Consider the following 24451-nt stretch of genomic DNA (forward strand, 5'->3'; position numbering starts at 1 on the left):
AGAACACCACCTTGACCTTTCCTAGGGATGAGACTCAGGACTCATTTCTCACCAAAGGCAGTTGTTGGGTTTGCAAGTAGCTTGATGTGCCCTAGAAAGACTCACTTTGGTCATTCCCTACAATTGCTTAGTGACTTGAGAGACTCACCTTGGCCTCCTTATTTCCTCCAATGAGGCCACGTTTTCCCAGGCCCCTCCCCGGGAAGGGAAGTGCTCCACTAGGGAGCAGCAGAAAGTAAGATTAAGGTTGTGGGTCCAGATCGCCCTCAAATGCACCCTTTTCTCTCTTGGGTTACTGACTGGGCATTGATTCGGACCCCTTTATAGTCACGGATTCCTCATCTGAAAAATGTATTCAGTGGTAGCACCTACGTCAGAGGGTAATTGGGAGGGTTAAATAAAATGAGCCATGTAAAACACTGGGCCCAGGACCAAGTATATAATGTGTTTAGCGGCCGTGAACTATCATTTTCTCTTTACAATCAAAACAGCAACAGATCATGGGCTGTGTGGGTGTAGCAGCCATCCCCAGGTTCTCCAACAGCTTTTTAAATTTTTTTAAGCATGCAAGTGTTCTTTTAATAATCACATTTTATGTCACCGGGTAAAACTAATATCCCATTCTTCAGAATAGTTGTCTTGCAATGTCACAATTGACAAGGAACTTAAAGATCATCCAGTTTAGTTCTCTTACTACATGGTGAGGATCTAAAATACAGAGTGGATGAATGGATGGATGGATAGATAGATAGACAGATGGATAGATAGATAAGAGATACCCGATAAGAAAATATGAGCAATGTCAACCTACTAGAGGTAACCCAGTAAATCATTTTCCTATATATAATAATTTAGTTTATTCCTTTTAAAGGTTTTTAAAATAGAAATGGAGTTACAGTACACTTGCTTTTAAAACAAATATCCTTTGTATCCAAGTAATATCATTTCTGTTCTTCAATATCTTCCCAAGTCATTATATATCATTTTAATAGTTGTATTGGTGTAAATATTCTGCACTTTGTTTTATTCAATGGATTTTACTTTTAAAGATCCTCTTCTGTGGGCATTCAGGATATTTCCAACTTTTCCCCGTTATAAACAATACCTCCCAAGTGCTTCCTTTTCCTTTGAGCACTTCACGCTCACTGGGAGTGGCAATGATGTGTGGTCTCTAGTGTCAGGCATTGTTATTCATCATAGGAGATTGATTTCCTAAAGATAATTATGGGGTACTGGGAACAATCCCTTGTCACAAAACTTTTTCTCCAGTAACTGTGACAGTGCCCAAAACTCCACCTTAACAAGACAGTGGTAGTAAGGCTTCCTCCTAAAACCCAGGGAGAAGCAACATACTGGTACATGACCAGACCCTGTATCTCAATTACTATTTCCTTGTGGAGTGGAGTCTGTATTAGTTTGCTCAGGCTGCAATAACAAGTTACCAGACTGAGTGCATTAGACAATGGAAATTTATTTCTTACAGTTACGAAGACTGGGAGTCTGAGATGAGGGCGTTGATAGGGTTGGTTTCTTCTGAGGTCTGTGAAGGAGGGATCTGGTCCAGGCCTCTTCTCCCTGATCTTTTCCTGGTCATCCTTTTGTGTATACCTAAGTCCAAATTTCCTCTTTTTAGAAGGATACCTGTCATATTGATTAGATCCTACCTTATCAACCTTATTTTAAATTAATTGCCTCTTTAAAGACCCTGTGTTCTAATATAGTCACATTCTGAGGTACAGGAGGCTAGGACTTCAACAGATGAATTGGAGGAGGATGCAGTTCAGTCTATGAGTCTAACTACATGATTTAACATTGAGAGATCACAAAGAAATTGTGGGGAGAAGAAAGCAAATTGCAGAAAGAAATTATGCATGCCATCATTTACTTAAAAGTCTTAAAACATGTAAATTAATACTGTACCCTTGTTTATGAATTCACAAATGATAGAGATATGAACAGGAAGAACAAACACTAACTTCATAATAGTTGTCCTCTCTGAGGAGGGAGAGAGAGAAAGAGAGTTGTTGAAGATTTGAAAAGGTGAACTTTGTGTCTATGATGCATTTTTTTTAAAACCTGGGCAGACATCTGTCCTCTCTGGAGCTGATTGCATATATGTTAAGAAGAATCTTCTGTATCCTTCTCCAAGTTTGACATTTTTCTATGATTTAGAAAATGGAGATAAGAGTCCAGGGACCACTGAGGAAATCCCTGCTCTACCTCGCTTTCCTGACCCTCCGGAGATTGACAGATGTTATTCTTTACCTCCTAGGGTTGATGGGAAGATCACATGAGACCAGAGTGTCAATGCTTCTTCAAAACAATTCTCATCACCAAAGGCCTGTCCAGAGTTCTCAAGACATAACCCCAGAAGGCTCTAAAATAAAACTATACAAGTCCACAGGAGGAAGCTTGTCCCCTTCACAGCCCACATGCTAAATGTGAGGGCTCTCCACAGCCCCTGACTCCACCCCCAGCCCTCCAGCACCCACCACCTTCTTCTCCTTCATGGGTGTCAAGTGCCTGAGATACGTTTACCTGCCGTTGCTGAGAAGGGGTGTTTCATGGTGAACCCATGGATGTCAGAAGGGAGCAGTGAAGTGGTGTGTCCAGGTATCTTTTGTCCCAAGCTCAGAGATCAGCTAGTAAAGATGACCCCTTCTTAGTACCAGGAAAGGGGAGAAATCATCTGGAGGCATTCAAAACACTCAGAGGCCAGCTGAAACATTTTTATTTTTTTTAAATAAAAAAATAAATATATACATATGTGTGTGTGTGTGTGTGTGTGTGTGTGTGTGTGTGTGTGTATCTGGGCAGATAGAAATGTCCCAGCTTCTAATCATGAGGTCATGAGGGCAGATGGAATGTGCCTTGTCCACCCTCCCACCAACCCTCCGGGCAGCTCAGCTCTTTCTCCTCCAGGCCTGCCTTCAGCTTACTAGACACACAGATCCGCTCTCAGTCCTCCCAAGATGCCCTTGGTCTGCCCCACTCATTTGGCTTCTACAACACTTTCTCTGCCTTACTCTCTGTTTCACCTCTGACCCCTTCAGTTAGATTAAAGGATAAGAACAACAATTCAGATGCTGCACTCAGATATGCAAAAAATGTGGCATTTAAAAATATTCTGAGGCTAAATTTCCTCTGACTCCCATCCTACTGAATGGAGATGGGATGTAAGGAATAGAAACTTTCTAATGGATACCTCAGCATCAAAAGGGTTATTAGTGTTACAGGATAAACCTTAAGGAAAGTCCACACTGAATGAGGGCCCTTTCTCCTCCACCTTCTCTGGCTGTTGTGCATCAAAGGCTGATGCTGATTGAGGGAGATTTTGCGTGGTTGCCTAGTGAAAATGCAGCAGGAATTTCAAGACCAAGGGTGGGTTTGACTTTGAGGGGAGGAGAATCTGGCCTGCTTGGTTTTGAAATGGCCATGTCTGACTCACACAACTGAAGTCATGGTGGCAAAATGTACAGACTCCCCCGCCCCAAAGGACCAAGACTTCCCTCCTGACAGAACCCCATGCACAACTCGACAACCAGCTTCCTCCCCTTCGATGGGCTTGGGGCTCTTTGTGCTTCCTCCATGACTCACCAGGGTCAGGGAGACCTGAGAGGTGGTGCCGACGACAACCCTCTTGATTCATGCATGATCCCCTTGGAAACCTACACAAAAGCATGTTGTCCCAGTTCCATGGTGAGCTTGAAGGTTTCTCTCACAGCCCCAAGAACCAAGAAGCAATTTCCCAGAACCACAAGTTCTTCAAACATGTGAATGTATTTCTGGTTTGACTTGCCTCTCCACAACCCCTATCCACAGGGAAAGAGCCAGAACCCAAGCTTTTGACCATTGCTGCCCTTCTTCCATGTTTCCCCGTGAAGTCCTCCTTCTCTTCCTTCCAGATGAGCTCCCTTTATACCAACTCCTAAATTTTGTCTGTCCATAATTACTAAGATACAAGACAGTGAGTTGTATTTGTTTATAAATACAATATTTATTTATAAATAAGACAACTCTTGAAATTTGGAAAACGCTGTTTCTTTTGACAACATAAATATAGTCTCAGAAAGTCATCTTTGATCTCCCAAAACTGATCAGGAAAACAAGATGTACAGGAAACGAATATACATCCCAAATTTCTAACTCAGTAGTATAACCATAAGCATCGTGAAGGAAAAAAACCCAGCATAAACTCGAATGAAGAGTCAGTATTCACAACAATATTTATTGAGTTGAGGAAAGAGGATATAAAAGATGTCACACTCCTCCTCACCCTACTTCCACTCTCTGAGGCACTGAAGCCCCATCAGAGGTATACCAGATGGCTGAAGTACCATTCCAAAACTTTCAGCTTGCCATTCCTCTAATCTAAATAAACTTTCTCAGGTTCTCTTCCCCCATTCATTTATCTCTTACCCCTCACTTATCTAAGAGAAAACTGGGCAACTGCTATGAAATGTCACACCTGAAGTTAGCGCAGCTTGAAAAGTTTAAAAATAGTCAACTCAAGGAACAAAGGTGCTTATCAGAAACGAACACAGTTCACAGCTCCTCCTAGACACACTTCAAGTCCCCACGGGGGACAGAGTTGATGTGTGAAAAGGGACCCTGCTGCTTCCCTCTCCTGCTTCTGCCGGGCGGGCTTCAAACTCCAAACTCCTCTCTCCCTGGCAAGCTGGGTCTTCCCCAGCCCCGCAGGCTGAGCCCGTGAGAAGTGAGCCTCCTCACATGCGAATCCTTGGAACTTCATCACAGTCCAGTTAGTCTCTGCCAAAATGAGTGATGTTAAAAAAGTACAAGGCTGGGGCTGGGGCTGGGGCTGGGGCTCACGGGTAGAGAGCTTGCCTTGCGTGGGGGGGACACTGAGTTTGATCCTCAGCACCACATAAAAATAAAGAAAGATATCGTGTGTCCATCTAAAACTAAAAAAAAAAAAAATTTAAATGTACAAGTTGAATCTTGCACTTATTATTCTGTATAATAATCATTCACTTTATTTGCTTATACAAAGGCAGTTTAGTAATGGAGATCATAGATTTGGGAGTGGGATTGCACAAAGGCAAATTCCTGGCTCTGCCAGATGATGGGTGAGTGACTTCAGGGAAGCAACTAAACTCTCTGTTCCTTTCTTTCCTCATCCGTAAACCAGGATAACAATGGTTCTTACCTCATGAGTTGTGGTAAGAACTAAATGACTTAATATCGGCAAAACTTTAGACTAGAACTTGACAGGCAGCACAACTGTGTGAGTTATTAGTACGTATCCGGATCCCTTCCCCAGTTAGACTGTGCACTCCCTCATGTTAGAGTCTCTGAGTTGAGGACTTGTAGACCCATGGACAGGGCCTAACGCAGCATAAAGCACTTAGTTCTAATTCTTTTTGTTTGCCTCCTTAGTCATATTTCTAAACACATGTTTAAAATCTGATTACAAGCTAAATATATAGCATCAGTAGAGATCAATCTTTGTTGAATGAGCGAGCCAGTGAACAAGCACGGTCCCAATTTGACAGGTCCCCTCTACATGCCGTACTCCCACCACTCCATCCTCAGTGGATCCCTCTCTGCTCACTCTTTCCCTGGCTGTTCCTGATACTATTCATATGAATATCATCATCATCATCATCATCATCCTTTTGAGTTTATCTGTAGTAAGTGAGCTTTTCATTATTGTGAGCAAAATATTTGACAAGGACAACTTAGAGGAGGAAAAGTTTGTTTGGCTCATGGTTTCACAGGTTCAGTCCGTGGTGGGCCAGCTCCATTGCTCTGGACCCCAGGGGAAACATAACTCATGGCAGAAGGGCATGGTAGAGGATTGCTGCTCCACTGGCGGCAGCCAGGAGTCAGACAGAACAAGGGGAAGGGGCCACAGGGAAGATGAAACCCTCCAGAGCATGCCCAGTAGGACTCACCTCCTCTCATGCCCCATCTGCCTACAGCTACCACCCAGTTAGTCCATCAAACTAGAACAGACTGATTTGGTAGCAGCTCTCATAACCATTTCACCTGTGAATCTTCCTGCTGGAGGTTTGGGAGGCCCCTCATATGCAAACCATAATGGAGGAATGGTGGTCTGAGAGGGGCCAGGGCAGGGGGCACTTCCGCTGGCATCCAGGTATCACTGTTTCCAGATATTCAAATGTTTTCTGCCATGGGTCTTTCCCAGGCTACTGAATCTAAAATTTCAGACTCACCTTGGAATTTCTTATTCCTCTTTCATGCTTTAGTCTTCCTCCTTAACATCAATTGTGATCCACCTTCCTATTTTATTTACCTTGCTTATTTTCTGTCTCTGCACTAGAAAGTTCCCTATTGACAGAGATAGTTATCTCTTTTGCTTATTTTTACCCTTAGATTCTGGAGCCGTACCTGATACTTAGTAGATTCTTGATAAATATTATTGAATGTATGTATACATATACAAACATATTTTTTAATCTTATTTTTTAGTTGTTGATAGAACTTTATTTTTATTTGTTTATATGTGGAGCTGAGAATCAAACCCAGTGCCTCACACGTGCCAGGCAAGTGCTCTACCACTGAGCCAGCACCCCATCCCCCACATGCATATTTCTAATAAAATTACCCGTACAGCTCTTCAAAGCTAGAGATTTGAGTTTGTCTTAACACACAGACATGGTTAACTCTCCTCCTCTAAGTCCTAACATTCAGCCTGTTAGTGAATCAGGACTGCCAATCCTTCTCCCTGGGATCACAGAAAGATGATCTCGGTAAGGTCTCAAAGTTAGAGGAAAACATTCACTTGACATTTAACAGTTCATTGCAGAGCAAACCTGATGCGGAGAACTAGTGCATTTTCAGCAGCTACTGGCTTCCTTCCCAATAAATGTCTTACTTGGTTCTGTGTCCTGACATGACTCTGCAACAGAACCCAGCAGACGTTGAGGGAGAGATCATCAGTCTAGAGCCCAGCAAACCCACATCTCTCTGAAGACATCCGAGAGACAACTGGGAGACCACAACGGCTGGCAACAGGTAACCCATACTTGTCGAGCCCCTCCTACATCTCAGGGGCTCTGCGAGAATATTTATGCACAAGATCTCACCCAGCTCTGGATCCCTTTTATTAGAGGAAAAAATGATTCTGGGATGTTAGGTTGCTTGCCCTAAGTTCCACGGAAGATTTCTTACAGAGCCAGAATTTTAGTTCAAGACCAAGTTTTCCTTGTTGTGTTTTCCTGCTCTAGGAGCACGAGGTGCAGACAGGTTTCTAAACTTTGTCTCATGGACCAAAAATCAGAAAAGTAACTGATTCTCAGAATCCCTCCCCAGCTTTGTCACTTCCACACAAAGTTCCTGGGTTAGAACTAGTCAGCAGGTGCCAGTCGACCACAAGGGACTGGGGGAATGATATCATACCAAAGTCCAGAAAGGGGAAAGGGGAAAAGATTATTTGGCAAACAGTATGGATGACAACTTCAATGAGTAAAGTTCCAGCTATTCAGCAAACTCTGAGGCGTGGGATATTTTCTGTCCTGGCTGAGACTGAATTCCCCACTGACCTATGAAGATAGGAACTCAGGGTTCAGAGCAAACAAGAGTTAGACATAGTTCCTGCACTCAGGCCTCCGAGGACTGAGTCTCACACCTGTTAAATGTCTGACTCATAGAAAACACATTTGAATTTCACTCCAGGGATTCAGGCTCAGTCAACACCTCCATGAATGAATAATTATAATCAAGCATAACATCTTCTACAGGCTAACAAAAGACAATTCTTCTTAGCAGAAGAGTGTTCCATTCATTGATCCATTCATTTTTTTCCCCACGTGACCACCTTAACTAGTAACACCACTGTCCAAAAATAAACAGTGATGTCCCTATAATGGTTATGACTTCTGCTGTGGCTGATTAAAATCACACTGTTTAGGGTCAAGAAAGTCCCCACTTCAGCTCTGGAAGCAATAACTGGCTGCCTTAAATGAATGACAGTGATCTGGCATGAGACTGAGGGATGGAGAATATAAGGAGCGAAGGTCACAATGTATCCAATCTCCTACATAATAATCCTATGTAAGATCACTGAAAACTTGCTTTGTGTGTCAACACTAGCAACACAGTTCAAGAGAACAGGAGAGAGAGGAAGAGAGAGAAGTACTAGGGGTTGGTCTCCCAATGTAGCAAGTAACAATTATTGAGCACATATTAATTGCTAGGCACTGTCATATTTCATTTAGCCATAGTTCTGTGAGATGTGTACCTATCTCTATATTAGACAAGGGGAAACTGAGGTTCAGAGAACCAAAGGGACTTTTCTTGGATGTTATGGTTAATAATATAGACCTAGCACTTGATCCAAGTTCCATTTAATTTGAAATACTATACTTTCAAGCACAACTATGGCAGCCTGCCTCTCAGCAAACAAATCTATTCATATCAACAAAGCCAGAAGTTGGGAACATGACTTAGGCTGACCAATTAAGCAAAGAGAAAAGCCACCAAGATGCAAACAAGACCAGGAACCCGGTCTGACCCGGAACAAATCTGGCTGCATCCTTGGGCTCCCAGGAGTGGTACTCTGTCCCAGTTTTGCCAGTTACTTAGAACAATAATTATAGCATTCCCTCACATTCTCACAATGGCTCTGGTTTGGACCCTAAGTTATGTGGCCACCCTAACTTGGGTCCAGATCCGGATGGGACTCCTACTCTGACCTCACCTCTGTTCCCCGGTTTCCATTTGCGATTTAGGAGCTTCCTTTGCTGAAGCAACTTTGAAAGTAGAAAACTGGGAACAGTAACCTCCCCAGGACAGGGAGTTTGGGAAGTTGAAATGAAAGCTGAAAAGTCTGGCCTCCAGCTCAGAGCTGGAGGTTCTACCCTGAAGGGTTAGGAGACCACTTGCTTCTCTCATCTAAGGTTCCAGATGGGGTGACGGAGGGGCGGGGGCAGTTCTCATTCTCTCTGACATTTTGCGGGTGAGCTCCTTTCCACACACGATTAGCCTGTGGCAACCAGGCAGTGAGATGAGACTCTCAGCATCCCCCAGCCCATAAAGCCTGCCCCTGCTGCACAGTGAAAATTACAGGCTTATATTACAGGCTGTGTGGTGGGGAAGTAGCCGGAGGATGCTGATACAGAGTTCAGGTAGCTTTATTGAGAATTGTGAAATGAAACCGTGTTACCCGTGTGCCTGAATTTGGACGGAAAAACTTTCGCCCCAAACAAACAAACAAACAAACAATAACTGAAGCTATTTTCTTTTTCTTCTTCGGTAGAATTATTACAGCAAGCGCTAGCCCAGAACCTATATGCTTCTTTCCACTTGGAAGGAAAGCAAGTTTTCCTAAAACAAAGCAACATTGAAAGGACTGAAGGAAGACGATTATTGCCATGACAGGACTCCAGGGCAGCAGTTTCAGAGGGTCCCTTGAACAGCCAGGTACCAGAGACATCTCAGTGGTGCTGAGGGGACCCAAGGCACCAGGACTCAATCCCACATGGCTCTAACTGCAGCATCTGCACTTTGGTCATTCAAATGTTGGGGATTTTGATATGAGTTTGTCGGAAAAAAATTTTCATTTGCATCCTTTAAAAGTTGCTTTCATGAAGGCAAAACTAAATGATGGTGGAGAAAAATTCAGAAAATTATTTTTGAGAGGTGGGAGCACAGATAGCCTGGGAAGAGGTGGAGGGGACTTTCTAGAGTGATGAAATTCTCTGTATTTTGAGAGGGTTTGGATATGTAGCTGTATGCACTCCTCAAAACTACTCCCATTTCCAAATATGAGCTTGAGATTTGTGACCTTTGTTCTGTGTAAATCTAACCTCCAAAGGGGTGGGTGGGGGGAGACCATAAACAAAGATGGGACTCTAGCTAATAACAGGACTGCTGCAGAATTTATAGGAAAGTGTATTAGTGCCTGTGATTTACGTTAAAATCCCCAGAACAAAGGTGGATTGATGTATGGAAAGAGGAACGGATAAGTGAATAAATACAAAATAAATAAGAGTAGTTAAATGTCAGTGGTAAAATCCAGACAGTGAGCTCACTCACATTCATGAAACTTCTGAATTTTTCTGTATGTTCGGAAATTTTCATAAGAAAATATTGAGGGAAAAGGTTACTTTTATTAGATCAGTATTTCCCAGCTTTGCTGATTAGATTCCACTGGGATATTCTAGGGCTGGAGGTGTAGCTCAGTGGTAGAGCCCTTGCCCAGAATGTGCATGACCCTAGGTTAAATCTCCAATATCACACATATAGAAACTACATATATACAAGTGTGTGTGTGTGTGTGTGTGTGTGTGTGTGTGTGTGTGAGATCCACCTCCCCCCGGGAGCTTTGTTTAGAAATTCAGATTCCCTGGGGCTGGGATGGAACTAAGGCTATTTTGTTTTGTTGTTTTGTTTGCAGTGTTAAGGATTGAGCCCAGGGGCACTGTACCACTTAGCTGCACCTCCAGCCTTTTAGTATTTTATTTTGAGACAGGGTCTCTTTAAGTTGCTTAAGCTGGCCTTGAACTTGCCAATCCTCCTGCCTCAGCCTCTCGAGCTGCTGGGCTGACAGGTGCCACCTCTCCTGGAGATTATTTCTACTTTTTTAAATTTTTTATTTGTTTTAATTAGTTATACATGATAGTAGAATGCATTTATGCATTTTGATATATCACACATAGATGGGATATAAACTCATTCTTCTGAGTGTAAGTCTTGCAGAATCGTATTGGTCATGTAGACACACTTTTAATCAGCCTTACCAGGGTAGTCCGAAGTCAAGGAAGGTTCAGGAAACGCTGGGTTAGATTAATTTGCCTTCAGAGAAATTGATGTTGGATGAAAGGAAGAATGGCATCCTGGAAGAATTTAAGCAGTGATTGTGTCTAATTACCAAATCGGACTCAAGGTGTGGCACGAGGTACGATGGTTTAACAAGTTCCCAAGTGACTGTGAAGCAAGTTTCAAGAAACCCCAATTGTAGAAACATCTGCTCAAAGATAGAAGAATGTCTCCGCCAAACTCTGGCTGATCCCCTTCCTAAAATTCCCCCAAATATGTGTTTAAACTGTAAACTGGCCTATGACCAGTCCTCCTGGAGGGTGGAGCCGAGTCCAGTTTCCTGGTGGACCTGCTACTTAACTCAAACCCCCAGGTTTGGGTGGAGGAGAGAATTGACCCCACCCACGTGAGCAGCCTGGAAACACGGAATCGGAATCCTAATATCGCCTAGCAACGCCCCAGAGTCGGGTACCAGGCAGTGGGTGGGGGAGGCGAGGAGCTGCAAAGGTGAAGGAGACCTGGGAGCCTGGATCCTTCTGGGGAAATGGTTGGCAGAAACCAGTCAGGTAATGGGCGAGCCGGGCAGTGTGGCCAACGTGGAGGGGAAAGGTCCAGATGCTAGTGGGTGAACACCTGAGCATCTTGGGGGGCTCCTGGAGGTCTGGAGACCCCAGACCGGCGCACAGGCAAGATTTCTTTACAGTTGAGCAAGGTAGCTGTCAAGGGGTGGGTGCTGCTCTAACAAAACGTGCCCCCGGGAGGGACAGAGGGAAGTGGAGAGAACTGAATAGAAGAGTGAGCCTTTGGCTCCATCTGGACTAGTGTATGTCCGAAGATGGGGGAGGAGAAAGGGGTCGGAGGTGTGGAGTGGCCCTGGTCTTGGCTTTTCAATCTCCAGATTGACACACACTTGGCAGCTGTTGTTCCAGCCCCTGCCCACAGTCCCCCTCGGGGCGTCCTTAGCATCCAGTGGGTTCCCAGCGCCCTGAGAGTACCTTCCTGATGCTGGCTAGGCTTTGTGACCACAGGGGATGTGAAGGCTGCTCTCACACAACCATGGGCTCTAAATGATTAAAAAAGAAAAACTTAGCTCCGATTTTCTGAATTGGCTCTAACTTCAAGTTTGGGCCCTCTCCCCAGAGGCTGGGTTCTAGAGTAAGATGGAGGCAAGTCTGGATAGCTTGTGAACATCGCCTGAGTCCCCTGTGCAGCCCTCAATGCGCTCACTCCTGAAGAGAACCACTGAAACAACTTGAATTGATTTTTGAGTCTTCTTTCTAATTTCTTTTTTTGATGCATAGATAAGTTTCCTTACCAAAGGCTGCAGCTCCACTGACCTAGGTGTAAATGATCAGGAAGCTGCGGGAAATCATAACCGTATCCCCCTTCCCCGGCCACCAGGGTGATTTACAGTGTTCGTTTCTGGCTGCACAGAAGGTTCACAGTGCGGTCTGTGTGTGCAGACAGTGCCAGTGTAGGGTACAACGTGGGCCCCAGGTACTCTAGGCAAGGGTCCTGCCGTGTGGAGGGGAATGAGGAGTTTCTGGTGAACTCAAGGAGGCAGCCTGGGGGAAACACACAGTCTGTGCCAAAGGTGGGCTGCCTGGTCCAGGTATCTGGGAAGCTCCAAGGCAAGATATTGGACTTCTTGACCTTCTAGACCCCTACCCATTCCCTTCCCCAGTGTAACCTTAGACCAAAAGGGGTAAACTGGAGTCCCGTATACATGCTTGGGGTTTTGTTTTTTGTTTTGGAAGCCTGGTTACATCATAACTCACATTCTAGCCTTGTCTTGAAACATCAGGGGACCTAACAACAGGTTGAGCCTGCAACCTCCTAGCAAAAAAAGGGGCTGGAGCTACTCAGCTATTCAGTAATAGCCCCTCTCCCCTGTGAAAGAAACAGTCTCTGATTCCGAGCAAACCCACCCATCCAGATGGATTATTTCCACTCCCAGGCCCAGGGGTCCTACCATCAGCTTTGGTGGTTAGAAAACTGGTGGGTATGTGCTCAGAGAGAAATGGTTCACCTGCGTTGTGGCTCTGCCCTCAAACAGACACGGAGCCATTTCCTGAGGAGGAAAGCCAGTCTCGGAGCCCAGCCCATGACACCACACCAGGCTTCATGGTTCTCCGTGATGGAGTTTTCTTCTAATGAAACTTGAGTAGAAATCACCGACCCCGTGTGCTGAGAGCTGACGGCTTCTTTTGGGCAGCGGATAGGACAAGGGAAAGGCCACACCCATAGCCCAACCAGGAAAATGAGGTGGGTGGCCCCACCTGTGGCCCCTTGCCTTCCCTCAAAGTCCTAACTCTTCCACGAGTGGGTTTTTTGTGGGAGGGGAGCTTTAAGACCCAGGGGCAGATGGAGGTGAAGATCACTGAAAGGTGATTGTTGAACAGGAGCATTTGTGAATAATTTAGCAAGAGCCTAGTTCTTTCTTCCACATCTACCTATAATTTTAACTTTCACAGTACATTAGTAAGTGAGAATTGTTCTGCAAACAACACAGCTCTGGATTCTTTTTTTGTAGAGAGAGACAATTAAGGGTACAGACATTTGAAAAAAGTCCTTGTTTAACTAGTATTCAACAAGGATAAGAATGGCACACTTCCCACTCCTGGGGCGCTCTGCACTTTCCCAAGCACGTTTGCATCTACTTTGTTAATTTATCAGACTTCAGTGAGGAGCGGATGGTGTTTTAGAGCTATGGTAACGGAGGCCCAGAGGAGATGAGTGACAGGATGGAGGAGTCAGCTTTCCATCACTATAATGAAGTAGCTGAGGCAATTAACTTATAAAAGAGAAAAGGTTTATTATGGCTCTCGGTCTTGGAGGCTCCAGTCCAAGACCAAGTGGTTGCATGGATTTGGGCCTCCTTATGGCACAAATGAAAAGTAGAGCAAACCACTCACCTCATGAGCCAGAAAAGAGAGAGAGAGAGAGAGAGAGAGAGAGAGAGAGAGAGAGGAGAAAAGGCTGAGGTTTCACAATTCCCCTCAAGGGCACAACCCCTAATGACTTAAAGGACCACCTACTAGGCCCCACTTCCTAAGAGTTCAACCACTTCCCAAAAATCACCACTGGAGACCAAGACTCTAATATATGAGCTTTTGGGAGAAAACATATCAAAACCACAGCACAGGCCAAAGAGCATTCTGCTGGTGATTGTCCCAGCTGGCATCTGGATCCAGAGGACTCCTTATGGGTGTCCATTTTACTTGAGGAAGGTACAAAAACAGGTTAATGATGCTTGGTGGCCACAGACCCTGGCAATGCCTCGCACACTCGGTGCCCGTACTGTGCCCACCAAGGGGCCCAGACAGGACCAGTTCCAGCCCAGGTAACCTCGGGCCTGAGGGATGCCTGCAGAGAGCCTGAATGAGCTGTCCCGGCCCTCCTCCCCTGCACGCTGACAGAGGCTCCTGGCCCCTCCCTTCTGTGACATTTCTCAGCCTCAGAACTCGAGCAGACAAGCTCCGCTGGGCCAAGACAGTTTGGGCAATCAAAGTCTGCAGCTGTGATGGAGGCCTGGCATTTGAGTCTATTGATCAATGACAGAAGTAAAACACAAGGCGAAATCTGCACTGGGAGATGTTGTTGTCAGAGCCAAATAGAGGCTTCTCCTGGCTGTTTTGAAGACAGCTGAGGAAAAGTGAGAGGGGGGAGGAGGAAACCACCCCAAAGCCAGGAGGAAGTAGCACCTGAAGATGTTTCTTGGGTTTTTTTTTTAAAGGTTTGAAGCAGAGGCTGCTCAGAGCAAAGGAATCGAGGTGCTTAGGGCTCACAGAGGGACGTGGGGGAGACCAGGTGGGTGAAATGCTCAATGTTCAGATGAAGGTGGAGTCGGCTCCTTAACCCAAATGCAAATGTTGTGGCTGCATGCCCTCAAGGTGACAACTCTCCCCTTAAGTGCAAGACAGGCCACGTGCCTTTCTGAACTCTGTTGTGAGTGTTCTTCTGTCTCTATAAATACCAACCCCAAAGAAAAGCATAGGACTCTCAGTCCATCTTGCTGGGGTGAGGAAGGGTGCATCTGCCCCAGAAAGGAGAAAAGAAAGGGCAAGAGAGAGTAAGGGACCCTCAGCACAGAGGGTGGGGAGGCAAGGTCCAGGGCCAGTTGTGTACCCTGGGTCAAGCCAGTCCCCTTCCTGAGCCTCAGTTTCCCCATTCCTGATAAATAAGGAGCTGAAGGTCATGCTCTTGAAGATTCCTTCTGATCCTGTAAAATGGCTTTAATAATTCATCAGTCTGCAGAGCTCGGCTGGAGTGGAGCAAAGAGCAAGGGTGACCTTCTCAAGTACAAGAAGGTGCTGTCTGGACAGAGGTATGCCTTGGAGAAAGGAGCCCAGGCAGCTGAGAGTCCTTAAATTCAGTGAGCCTGTAGGTCTCCAGGGGACCTGCAGAGATTCTGACCCAGGGGAGAGACCAGAAACCTGCACTTTTTCAGGGGCTTGGGTATGATGTTATTATTGGAGGGAGCAGGTCAGTTGGCAGAATTGGTATGAACATTTTTTCCAAGGACAGTGATTTCACAGAAGGCCCATATTCATTTGTTCTCAAAAATAAACCAATATGTTCAGCCTGAGGATGTGGCCTGGGTTCAGTTCCTGGTACTGCAAAAAGATAAATAGCACCAAAAAGGAAAAAAAAAGAAAAAGAAAAAAGAGAGAGAGAGAGAGAGAGAGAGAGAGAAGCTCTTGGTTAAGTGTACTTTTAAGTTTTTAATATAATAATTAAAGATCGTTCACCTCCATCTGCCTGATCTTACCACTGGCCTGCTCATGAAAACAGGCACTCAGACATTCTGATTTAAGATGAGGAATTCCTCCAGTCAGAGGCAGAAGCTGGGAGGGCCCAGGACAAGGCACCAGCACTGTCTGGTGAGGGCTGCTCTCTGAGTCCAAGGTGGGACCCACTGCATCCTCACGGGGCAGAATCGGGGAGGGGCATGTATTTACTGTGTTCTTACGCTGCAGAAGATGTGGAAGGGACAGGCATCTCTGAAACCTCCTCTACTGGGTATTAATCTCACAAAAGCCCTTGTGACCTGATTACCCTCAAGCAGCCCTACTTTTTAGTATATCCCCCTCGAGGTTTAAATTCCAACAGTATGAATTTTGGAGCCACACTCACATTCAAACCATTACATTACCAGACACTCTGGCTCCAACATTGTCCTTTGACCTTGAGCCATCATTAGTTAGCTGTTCTCTTGCCTGAAAGGTGAGGAGGAGGAAACCCTGAGATTCCCTTTAGGCACTAGGGAGTCCCTAAGTCCTAGAGGGGCCAGGCAGGAAGGGTCAATGTGTGCTGCAGCCCAAGAGAGTGGCAGACAACCAGTTGTCACCATGGAGAAGGGGTTTTCTGGGTCCCCTGATGTGTAGGTGTGTGTAGACTGAACGTGTTTTCTCCCCAAAATTAACATTGCAATCTTAGCCCCCGCAAGGTGATGGTGTTAGAAAGTGATAGGGACACAAGGGAAGAGCCCTCACGAATGAGATCAGTGCCCTAATGAAAGAGGACCGAGAGCAGCTGTGTCCCCCCATCCCAGTTAGAAGCTCTCACTAGACACCACCAGCACCTTGACCTTCAACTTCCCAGCCTCCTAAACTGTGACAAACTCGTTTTGTGTTAAGTCACCCAGGCTGAAGGACTTTGTTATAGCAGCCTGAGGGGACAAAATAAATCCATAGTTTTTTGTTGTTTGTTTGTTTGGTACCAGTGTTTGAGCTCAACCACTGAGCCACATCCCCAGCTTTTTTTTTTTTTTTTTTTTTTTTTTTTTAAATTTTACTTAGAGTCTCACTAAGTTTCTTAGGGCTTCCTAAATTGCTGAGGCTGGCTTTGAACTTGTGACCCTCCTGCTTCAGCCTCCCAAGCCTCCGGGACTACAGGTATACACCACTGTGCCCGGCCAAATCCATCAATATTTGATGAATCTTATTTATGAAGTATCAATTTGATTATTTTTCAAAACACATATCAAAAATCCAGAAATCTCTGTCTCCTCCAGAAAGACTTTTTTTCCTCTAGACCAAGGTCTTTCCCTCCTCACCCATACACCCAGGCGCTGTGTCTGACCCCCCCCCCCCCACTTCCCCACAACATCCTATCTTGCTCAAGTTAAAACCTGGGCCTGATCCTAGTAAATGTTCCACTCCTGGTGGCTCTTTAGTGCAGGAACTGGATTTCCTTTATCTCCTCAAATTGCTTAGGACTCGCCACAAAATAGAATTAGTTATTTGACTCCTTCTGAAAGTAGGAAGATTTTTAGCTGAGGAATGTTAATATTTTAAGGATTTTGAACATGTTACTATGCAGCTCAGTCACAATACATAAATGGAGCACTGTTTTCTGATCAGGAACATTAAAAATACAGGGAATTGGGGTCCCTACAGTACAATATTGACAACCTTCAGCCACCAACCAGTGATGTAGCTCAAGTTGACTTAGCATCCTTTGGGAAAAGAGAGTCAAAAATGACCTCAAGATTGTATCTTTGCATATCATATTTATTTATCTAGGAAAATAAGAAGAGCTGGAAATTTCAGTTCCAATTGAGCTGAGAAAGGATGCCCAGGACATTCCCTTCAAAGGCAAATGGGGCTTCTACTTTGATTAGCTGCTTGTATGGCCTTTGATTCCAAAGATATTAGAAATGTAGCCTCTTAAAGATGTGCAAGTCAAGCATGCAGAGAAATTTTATTTGTTGGAGAGCAGGAGCAAATATTTGAGTAAAACAAACCAGAGAAGGCAAACATCCTTGGAATTTTGGATTTTGCAAGGCTCCTTGCCTTAATAATCCAGCCACTAACTTGTGACTATTCTTGCCTACAGAGCATGGAAAATTAACCCAAATTCTAGATAATTCATACTTGCTATTGTAGGCTGGGTTGGCATATAAAAGAAGGAAAGAAACAGTTTTAGGAAAAGGAGAACAAAGTTCTGAGATCTGATACTGGAGCATCATCTCTTTTATCTGGTAGGTACTCTCAAAGGCTGGACTTACTGTTTGGACAGATTGAAAATACAGTCATTCTTACCACTGAAAATATGGCTCAAACCAGAGCCTCTCAACTGCTTTAATCCAAGACCATACTGCTGCTCGGAATGTGGGTTTCAGGATCAGCCACCTTCTTTAGATTTAATCAATATCTGCCTTAATGATGGCACTTGCTCACTCCTGGTTCCTAAAAGCAGGTTTGCTTTGACACAACGTGACACCCTCCCTGGCCAGCAGGGGTTTCCTGTTCATAGTTCATTTGCTTTGCAGGAAGTGACTGTCTAGTCTGCTAGGCCTGTCCTCTTTAAGAACTGCATTACCCCCACAGGAAATAGCCCCTAGTGGGCATGTTCCTAATATATGACCCAGCCCCTTAGAGACACCTGATCAGAGCCAGGGAACACCTGACTCAACATGCACCAGATTCTCTCTTGAAAGATTCGGGTTGTGAGACGTGGAAAGTAAGGGTGGTAAGCTGACTCAAGTCAAAGGCGACTTTCTAGCAAGGTGGCCTATGTATTGGTCAGACTTCTTTTATTGACAGCAGAAAGACTGTAGTTATATATTGGAACAAGTATTTAGCTGGGAAAGCTAAAAAAATAAAATAAAATAAAAAAGGAAAAGCTCAGAATTTTCTTTGTGCTAACGGTAGCCCTGGAACTTTAAGAAATGGTAACTTCAGGATTCATCTTATTGCAAGAACAAGCTAGTCTACTTGTGGCACTACAGCCAGAAGAGGTGAATCCCAACTGTCTGGGCCTCTTTAAATTTCTAATCAAGACTCAAATTCCAGGGAGCAAACCTCTAATTAACATAGTTAGGGTGATGCAGCCTTCCCTGAACTGAGGACCCCACTTATGATCCCACCAGAGGGAAATAATACCTTTGTAAAGGAAATAGGACTGATGTTAGAAGAAGAATGAACGTTGAACAGTCAAAAACAATAACTCAGCATCCTCCAAGATTCCTGCTCCAGCTCTTTCTTTTCTGCAAATTCCTTTTTCTATTTAAGCTGGTTTGCATTGGTTTGTAATACTTTTCAATCAAAAGATTCTTAACTAAGATATCATGCATCCATTTCTATAAGAAATGAACATCAGCTTTGACCCACACTTGAAACAGACGTATCTATCTATGGGGTAGCCCATAAGAAATTAATGACCTGCGATATCAGAATTAGTGGGCACCAAATGAGCTGTGTGTGTTGGTCTCAGAGCAGTGTCCCCAGACTCTTCATTTCCATTACCAAGACTCTCAATGCTCAGCCATGCCCTCTTCTCCAGCTCCCAAGCAGATAATAGAGCAATGTTTAAATACAAGGGATCTGAGGATGGAAATGCTCTCACAGAATGCCAGACAATCCATTGGAGCCATGGTAACCGTGCAGGCACGTGCGCTGTTACCTTGAATCCTAGAGGAGAGAAATGTGCTTATTGAAGCCCGTGGCTCCCAGGCTAGTCCAAGACAAACAATGTCGGGCAAGGATATTCTACATTTTTCTTGGATTAAAAAAGAAGGGGCGGCCGGGGGGTGGAGAATTTCTCTAAGTGAATGAATGGGCAATGCAGCCCTCTGGACCCCAGAAATCAGAGAGGATATCTCTAATGGCTTTAGATTCCTCTTCCACAGAAGCGTTCCTGCCTGAGGGAGTGATATTATTATAACAATAGCAATAAGAGTAATAATAACAGATCAGTGCTTTAGGTAGTTGCTGTGTGTCTAGCACTACAGTGTCCAAGATTCATATTTTCTCTTAATGGTCATCTGTGTTATTAAGAGAGACAAAAGTCATGTGACATGATAAAGTTTTCCAAACACATGCCTCGGAAGGCCTCCAAAGCCCTGCTGTTTGGACACTTTGCATTTTCTGTGTGTTTTGCGGTTTTCCAGCTCCATTCAATCTGTCTTTACCAGCCTCCTGTGGTGTGGACGTTGGAAGCCGGGATGGGGAGATGGTACTCAGAAGGGAAATAAGATGCCTCTGCCCAGAGGAGCTCACAGCACAATGGAAAAGAGTGACATGTGGGCTCCCACATTTTCAAGCCCCGTGGAAAGTAGATACAAATGAGGGTAAGTTTCCTCCTATGGTGGGAAAGGGTAGGAAAGAAAAGAACATGAAGCTCATCTCTAGGTGTTAAAGAAGAGCCTACACGGTGAGTGAGATTGTTCTCAGCTCCCACCACACTTCTTAAAGATTCAAGATACTCAATTCACCTGGGTATTTTTTTTTAAAGATGAATATGGCTTCCCTTGGTTATGTGCACACATGGACACATAGTGCCATTCAGGCAATGCATTTTTCAAAGTATCTAAATGCATAGAGAATATTTTATGGGAGTCCTCTCTCATGCTCACCAATCTCAGGTCCTGGGATAAGACATTGGACCTGGTAGGTGCTCAATAAATGCTTGTTGAATTTTTTCAAAGCACATCAAATCTCCAAGTCAGACTCATCTTTCTTGGTTATTTTAAAAAACAAAATGCTACGATTGTGTTTTGCTGTGAAAGGTATAGACTGGCATGTTTAAAATGAAGTGCAAATCATTCTAAGTTTGGACCGTGTGAAAGACTCTGAGATCCCTTCCTTTTTGGGAAAAGGGAGAAGTGGAAGATATATAGAGACTGAGGCAATTAATAATGGAATTATGTGAAGTGAGGTCAAATTTAAAATCCTGCACGTGGTCTCCCCTGGTCTTCTCTGGGACATAGGCTTCCAAGAGAAAGACCCTACACTTCTTAGGCATTCCAGCTTATTGACCTTAGTTCTGACCACTCTTCCTGCTGTCCATGTAGCCACACAGGTCTCCCTGATGCACCTCACACAGGATTAGCATTCTCCATCTGGATCTGCTACCCTGAACATGCATGGTGGGCTGGCACTAAGGATCTCCCTGCTGCCCATTACTGGCTGAGTGATCTTATAAAATAGCATGCTTTGGTATGAAGCTCAGTTTCCTTAACTGAGATGCTAAGAATTTTGGAGAATTTCAACAACAGAGGAGAAGAGTGATTTGAGAGGAGATGGGGAGAGTGCCTGGGTCTATAGCTAGAACTCTTACCTTGGACACAGGAGCTTAAACTCCAGGGTCTTGAAGTTGAACGGGGAGTATAATCTGTGCAGTTGCACATTTTCCCTGAGGTATAGAGTCTCAGCTTTCATTAGGTTCCCAAAGAGGTCTATTATTTATAATGTTGAAGGATCACTGGTCTCGGGTCAGGGGAGGCACATTCAGAAAGAGCAACTTATTCAGTGGGATCAGAAAACCAGAAGCAACCTTCAAGCTGGAAAGAAGACCAGAGTACGATCAAATCACGCAGCCTCTATTTTCATTTGGCTTGAAAGCCAAGCAGCACATCAGGGGACAACCAGCCTCACGTTGTATCCATGGATCAACAAACTTCTGTTGCATAGCAAACAACCCCAGATTTGCATTTATTTAACATATGATTCTGTCAGCCAGTTGGACCCCTAGACTAAGGTGGATGGCTCTTCTGGTCTTCGCTGAGCTCACTCATGAACTGAAGTGGGCTGCTCAGTTGTCTGAGGGTCAGGTGATCTGTGATGGCATCCACCGGGGCAGGAGTACTTCACTGGCTCACACCGCAGCTGGGCGGGTGCAAGGGAGCCAGTGCGATCCTCTTGGGGTCTCTGCTGGGAACTGAAAACCCGTCACTTCTGCTGCACTGTCACAAGACTATCCTGTATTGGGGGGGGGAGGAACAGGTTCTACTTCTACATGGAAAGAACCATAAAGTGACATTACAGAGAGCATGCACACAGGGAAGAGTGGAGGATTGGGCCGTTGTTGCGATCAATCACGACTCCCAACTCCTCGCCTAATCCAACAAGCAATTTTGGAGACTTTTAAGAAGAATCCTAGTTTTCTACTTATCTTTGCACAAACAAGAAAACCTCGGGTAGATACAGTGTAGGATATCGGGGCCCAAAGAGGAAAGTGACTTCCCTGGGGTCACAGAGAAAATAAACAGCACAGCTGCCGTACCTTATTTGGTTACAGAGTAATATGGGGGCACGTCTTAAGTGGTTGTTTTATGAAGTATTTGGGTTAAAGGACCAGTTTTATTTTTTAATTGTTCGTTTGCTGGTTTTATTCTTGATCCATCGCAGACCACTGGCGTGTGGCTCATGCCAGGTGGGAGTCATCGTGTGAATTTGACAACGCCCAGATTGCCCTATAACCTATTGAATAAACTGAGCCGGTCCTCTGATTGCATATTTGGATGTCACTGCAATATCAAATTGCTATAAAGTTTTCTAAATGCTTACTCGAACTTTCTGTAATGCAGACTGGTAACGAACAGTTGAGAGTGGTATCACACCTTGAGCAGAGTAGCTCTTCTTCCATTGCCTCATTCTTCAGCACACCCCCAGGAAAATTGGGGCTTAGCTTCCTGTCTGAATCAGATAAGGAAACCGAGGCCTGGAAAAATAAAGGGCTTATACAAGATCACAAAGGGCTAGGCCAGGAGGGGGACCCAGAGCTCTGGACACCCCCTCCAGCGCACTGTCATCCTGCACCAGACGGCTCTGCTTCTCCTCAATTGCAATTAAAAAGAAACAAGCAAACGTGCTTCGAGAAATCAGCTTTCTCTTCACATCCTCAGCCCAAAGCTCAACCTGAGTTACTGAGGAAGATGAAAGTTTACCTTTTACGTTGGGGATTTATGCATTATTTACATAATCAGATTTCTGCACCCCCTGTGCTCAGAGAAACTAATTCGAAAATGTAGTTACACGATATTTCACATTTAGCATTTAATGGGCTCTTCATCACTCCCCTAGGAGCTCGTGGGTCCTAGGGAGTGATGAGGAGTTTTCTCCCAGGTGCTTTGCAAAGCAAAGTTGCCAATGCAGCACAACTGCAGGCCCCACTTAAGTGCAACCTGTGGCAGTGTTCTCCTTGGCTGATACCTGCAAAGTCAGAGAGCAGACAGCGATAAAAGCAGGAAAGAGCAGGCCCAGAAATTGGAGATGCCTCACCTCCACTTCTGCTGCCCTGGGGTGTCCAAGAAGAGAAGGGATAGCGAGGTTTCTCCAGCTGCACATGCGCCTCACACTGTTGAGGGAATGGTGCCTACTCCCACTCCCTGGTTTAATCCAGGTGATGACTCTGAGGCTCCAGTTCTGCCCATCAGTAGTTCTGGGCCCTGGACTCTGCAAAACTCTGGTTTTTGGCATAATTTTCCTCTGGGGCCTGGTCTCCCTGGTGCTTGGAACTAAAAGAGCTCCTTTCAGTTTGACTTTGCAAACCTGATGCTTTTCAAACAGGCCCCTTATAAGCAAGATGGGGGCATCTAGGGAGCCCTGGGATGCCATGCCTCAACTGAACAAGATTTAGGGTCACAATTAGACAGGAAGGCTTTGAAGAAACGAACAGGACCTCTTGAATCTGAGAAGGGGCATGAACCCTGGGAACCCTAGAATTCCAGGGCTGGAGGGGAGGAAGCCTCCTTAACTATCATTTTATCCAAGGTTGGCCAAATAGGTTTCGTATCCGCACATGAACTTTCTTTTAAATCAAAGTTTCAATTGTATATATATATATATATATATATATATATATATATATATATATGCAAAAGGAAACCACTGAGCTATTCCAAGTCCTCATTTCTGGATAGGAAAACTGGGTTCTAGATGAGGAGACTAGGGTCCAGAGAGATTGGCATGCCCAAAGCTGACAGAGGGCAGACACAGCCCTGGGACCTGGCGGTTTTCCCCTCTGGCCCGGGGATCCGTCTGCCAATTCTTCTAACACTCCAATTCCTCTCTAGTTCCAGTCTGATCTCAGGTGGGAAAGTGGATCTGCTTAAAGTAGCAGAGGCCCTCTACACTTTTGGGACTCTTCATGGCTGCCCTGAGGTCCTACACAGTCCCTCTGTCTGGAAGGCTCCTCCTGCACATGTTAATGAGGCTGGCTCCCTCCTGGCACCAAGAGACCTTGATCTAATATCTCAGAGGTCCCCCTGCCTTCCCTTGATGCAGTGGCTTTTCTTATATCCTTACACAGGCCCAGCACCTCCTTCCACATTTCATATCCTTTCCAACCCTTACCGTACCTGAACTTGTCTTGTTTATTTAGTTATTAAATGCATTAACATCTATCTTTCCCAAAAGAATATAAAGTCATGAGATCGGGGACCAAAGCATGTCTCATCTACCATTTTACTCCTGGATCCTAGCACCCTGCCTGTCACGTAGTTGGCACTGAATAAATCTTTGAATGAATGAGTGTTTACTTCACTTTGGATACTAGACGCAAGACCTTCAGAGTAATAGCAATGTGTTCCAGTGCTCAGCAGTGTTTGTAACGACAAACTGGCCCTGATGACACTCATCACACAAATTTGTGGAGGAATCTACATGAATCCCTCATCTACAAGATGCTCACAGCTGAGCTGCTCTGGCAATATCTCTGCTAAACATGAGGGCCATAGAAAAAGCATCCAGACTCTCTTGGCCTTGGTTTCCCGGGTAACCAAGGTTGTGTGCTTAGATACACATGACCAAGCAAGACTCTCCCAGGGGACATGGGTATTGAAGACTCATGTACCAACTGCATGTTTTTTTACTCTCTAAAGTAGTCATGACAATGATAATCAGCCAGTGGCTTGATCTCTGGGCCAGACCGGAAGTGTCAGTGGACAAGGTGCCCAACCCCCCATACTAAATGTTTA

The sequence above is a fragment of the Callospermophilus lateralis genome, chromosome 18, assembly GCF_048772815.1.
Source record: "Callospermophilus lateralis isolate mCalLat2 chromosome 18, mCalLat2.hap1, whole genome shotgun sequence".
NCBI classification, from domain to species: Eukaryota; Metazoa; Chordata; class Mammalia; order Rodentia; family Sciuridae; genus Callospermophilus; species Callospermophilus lateralis.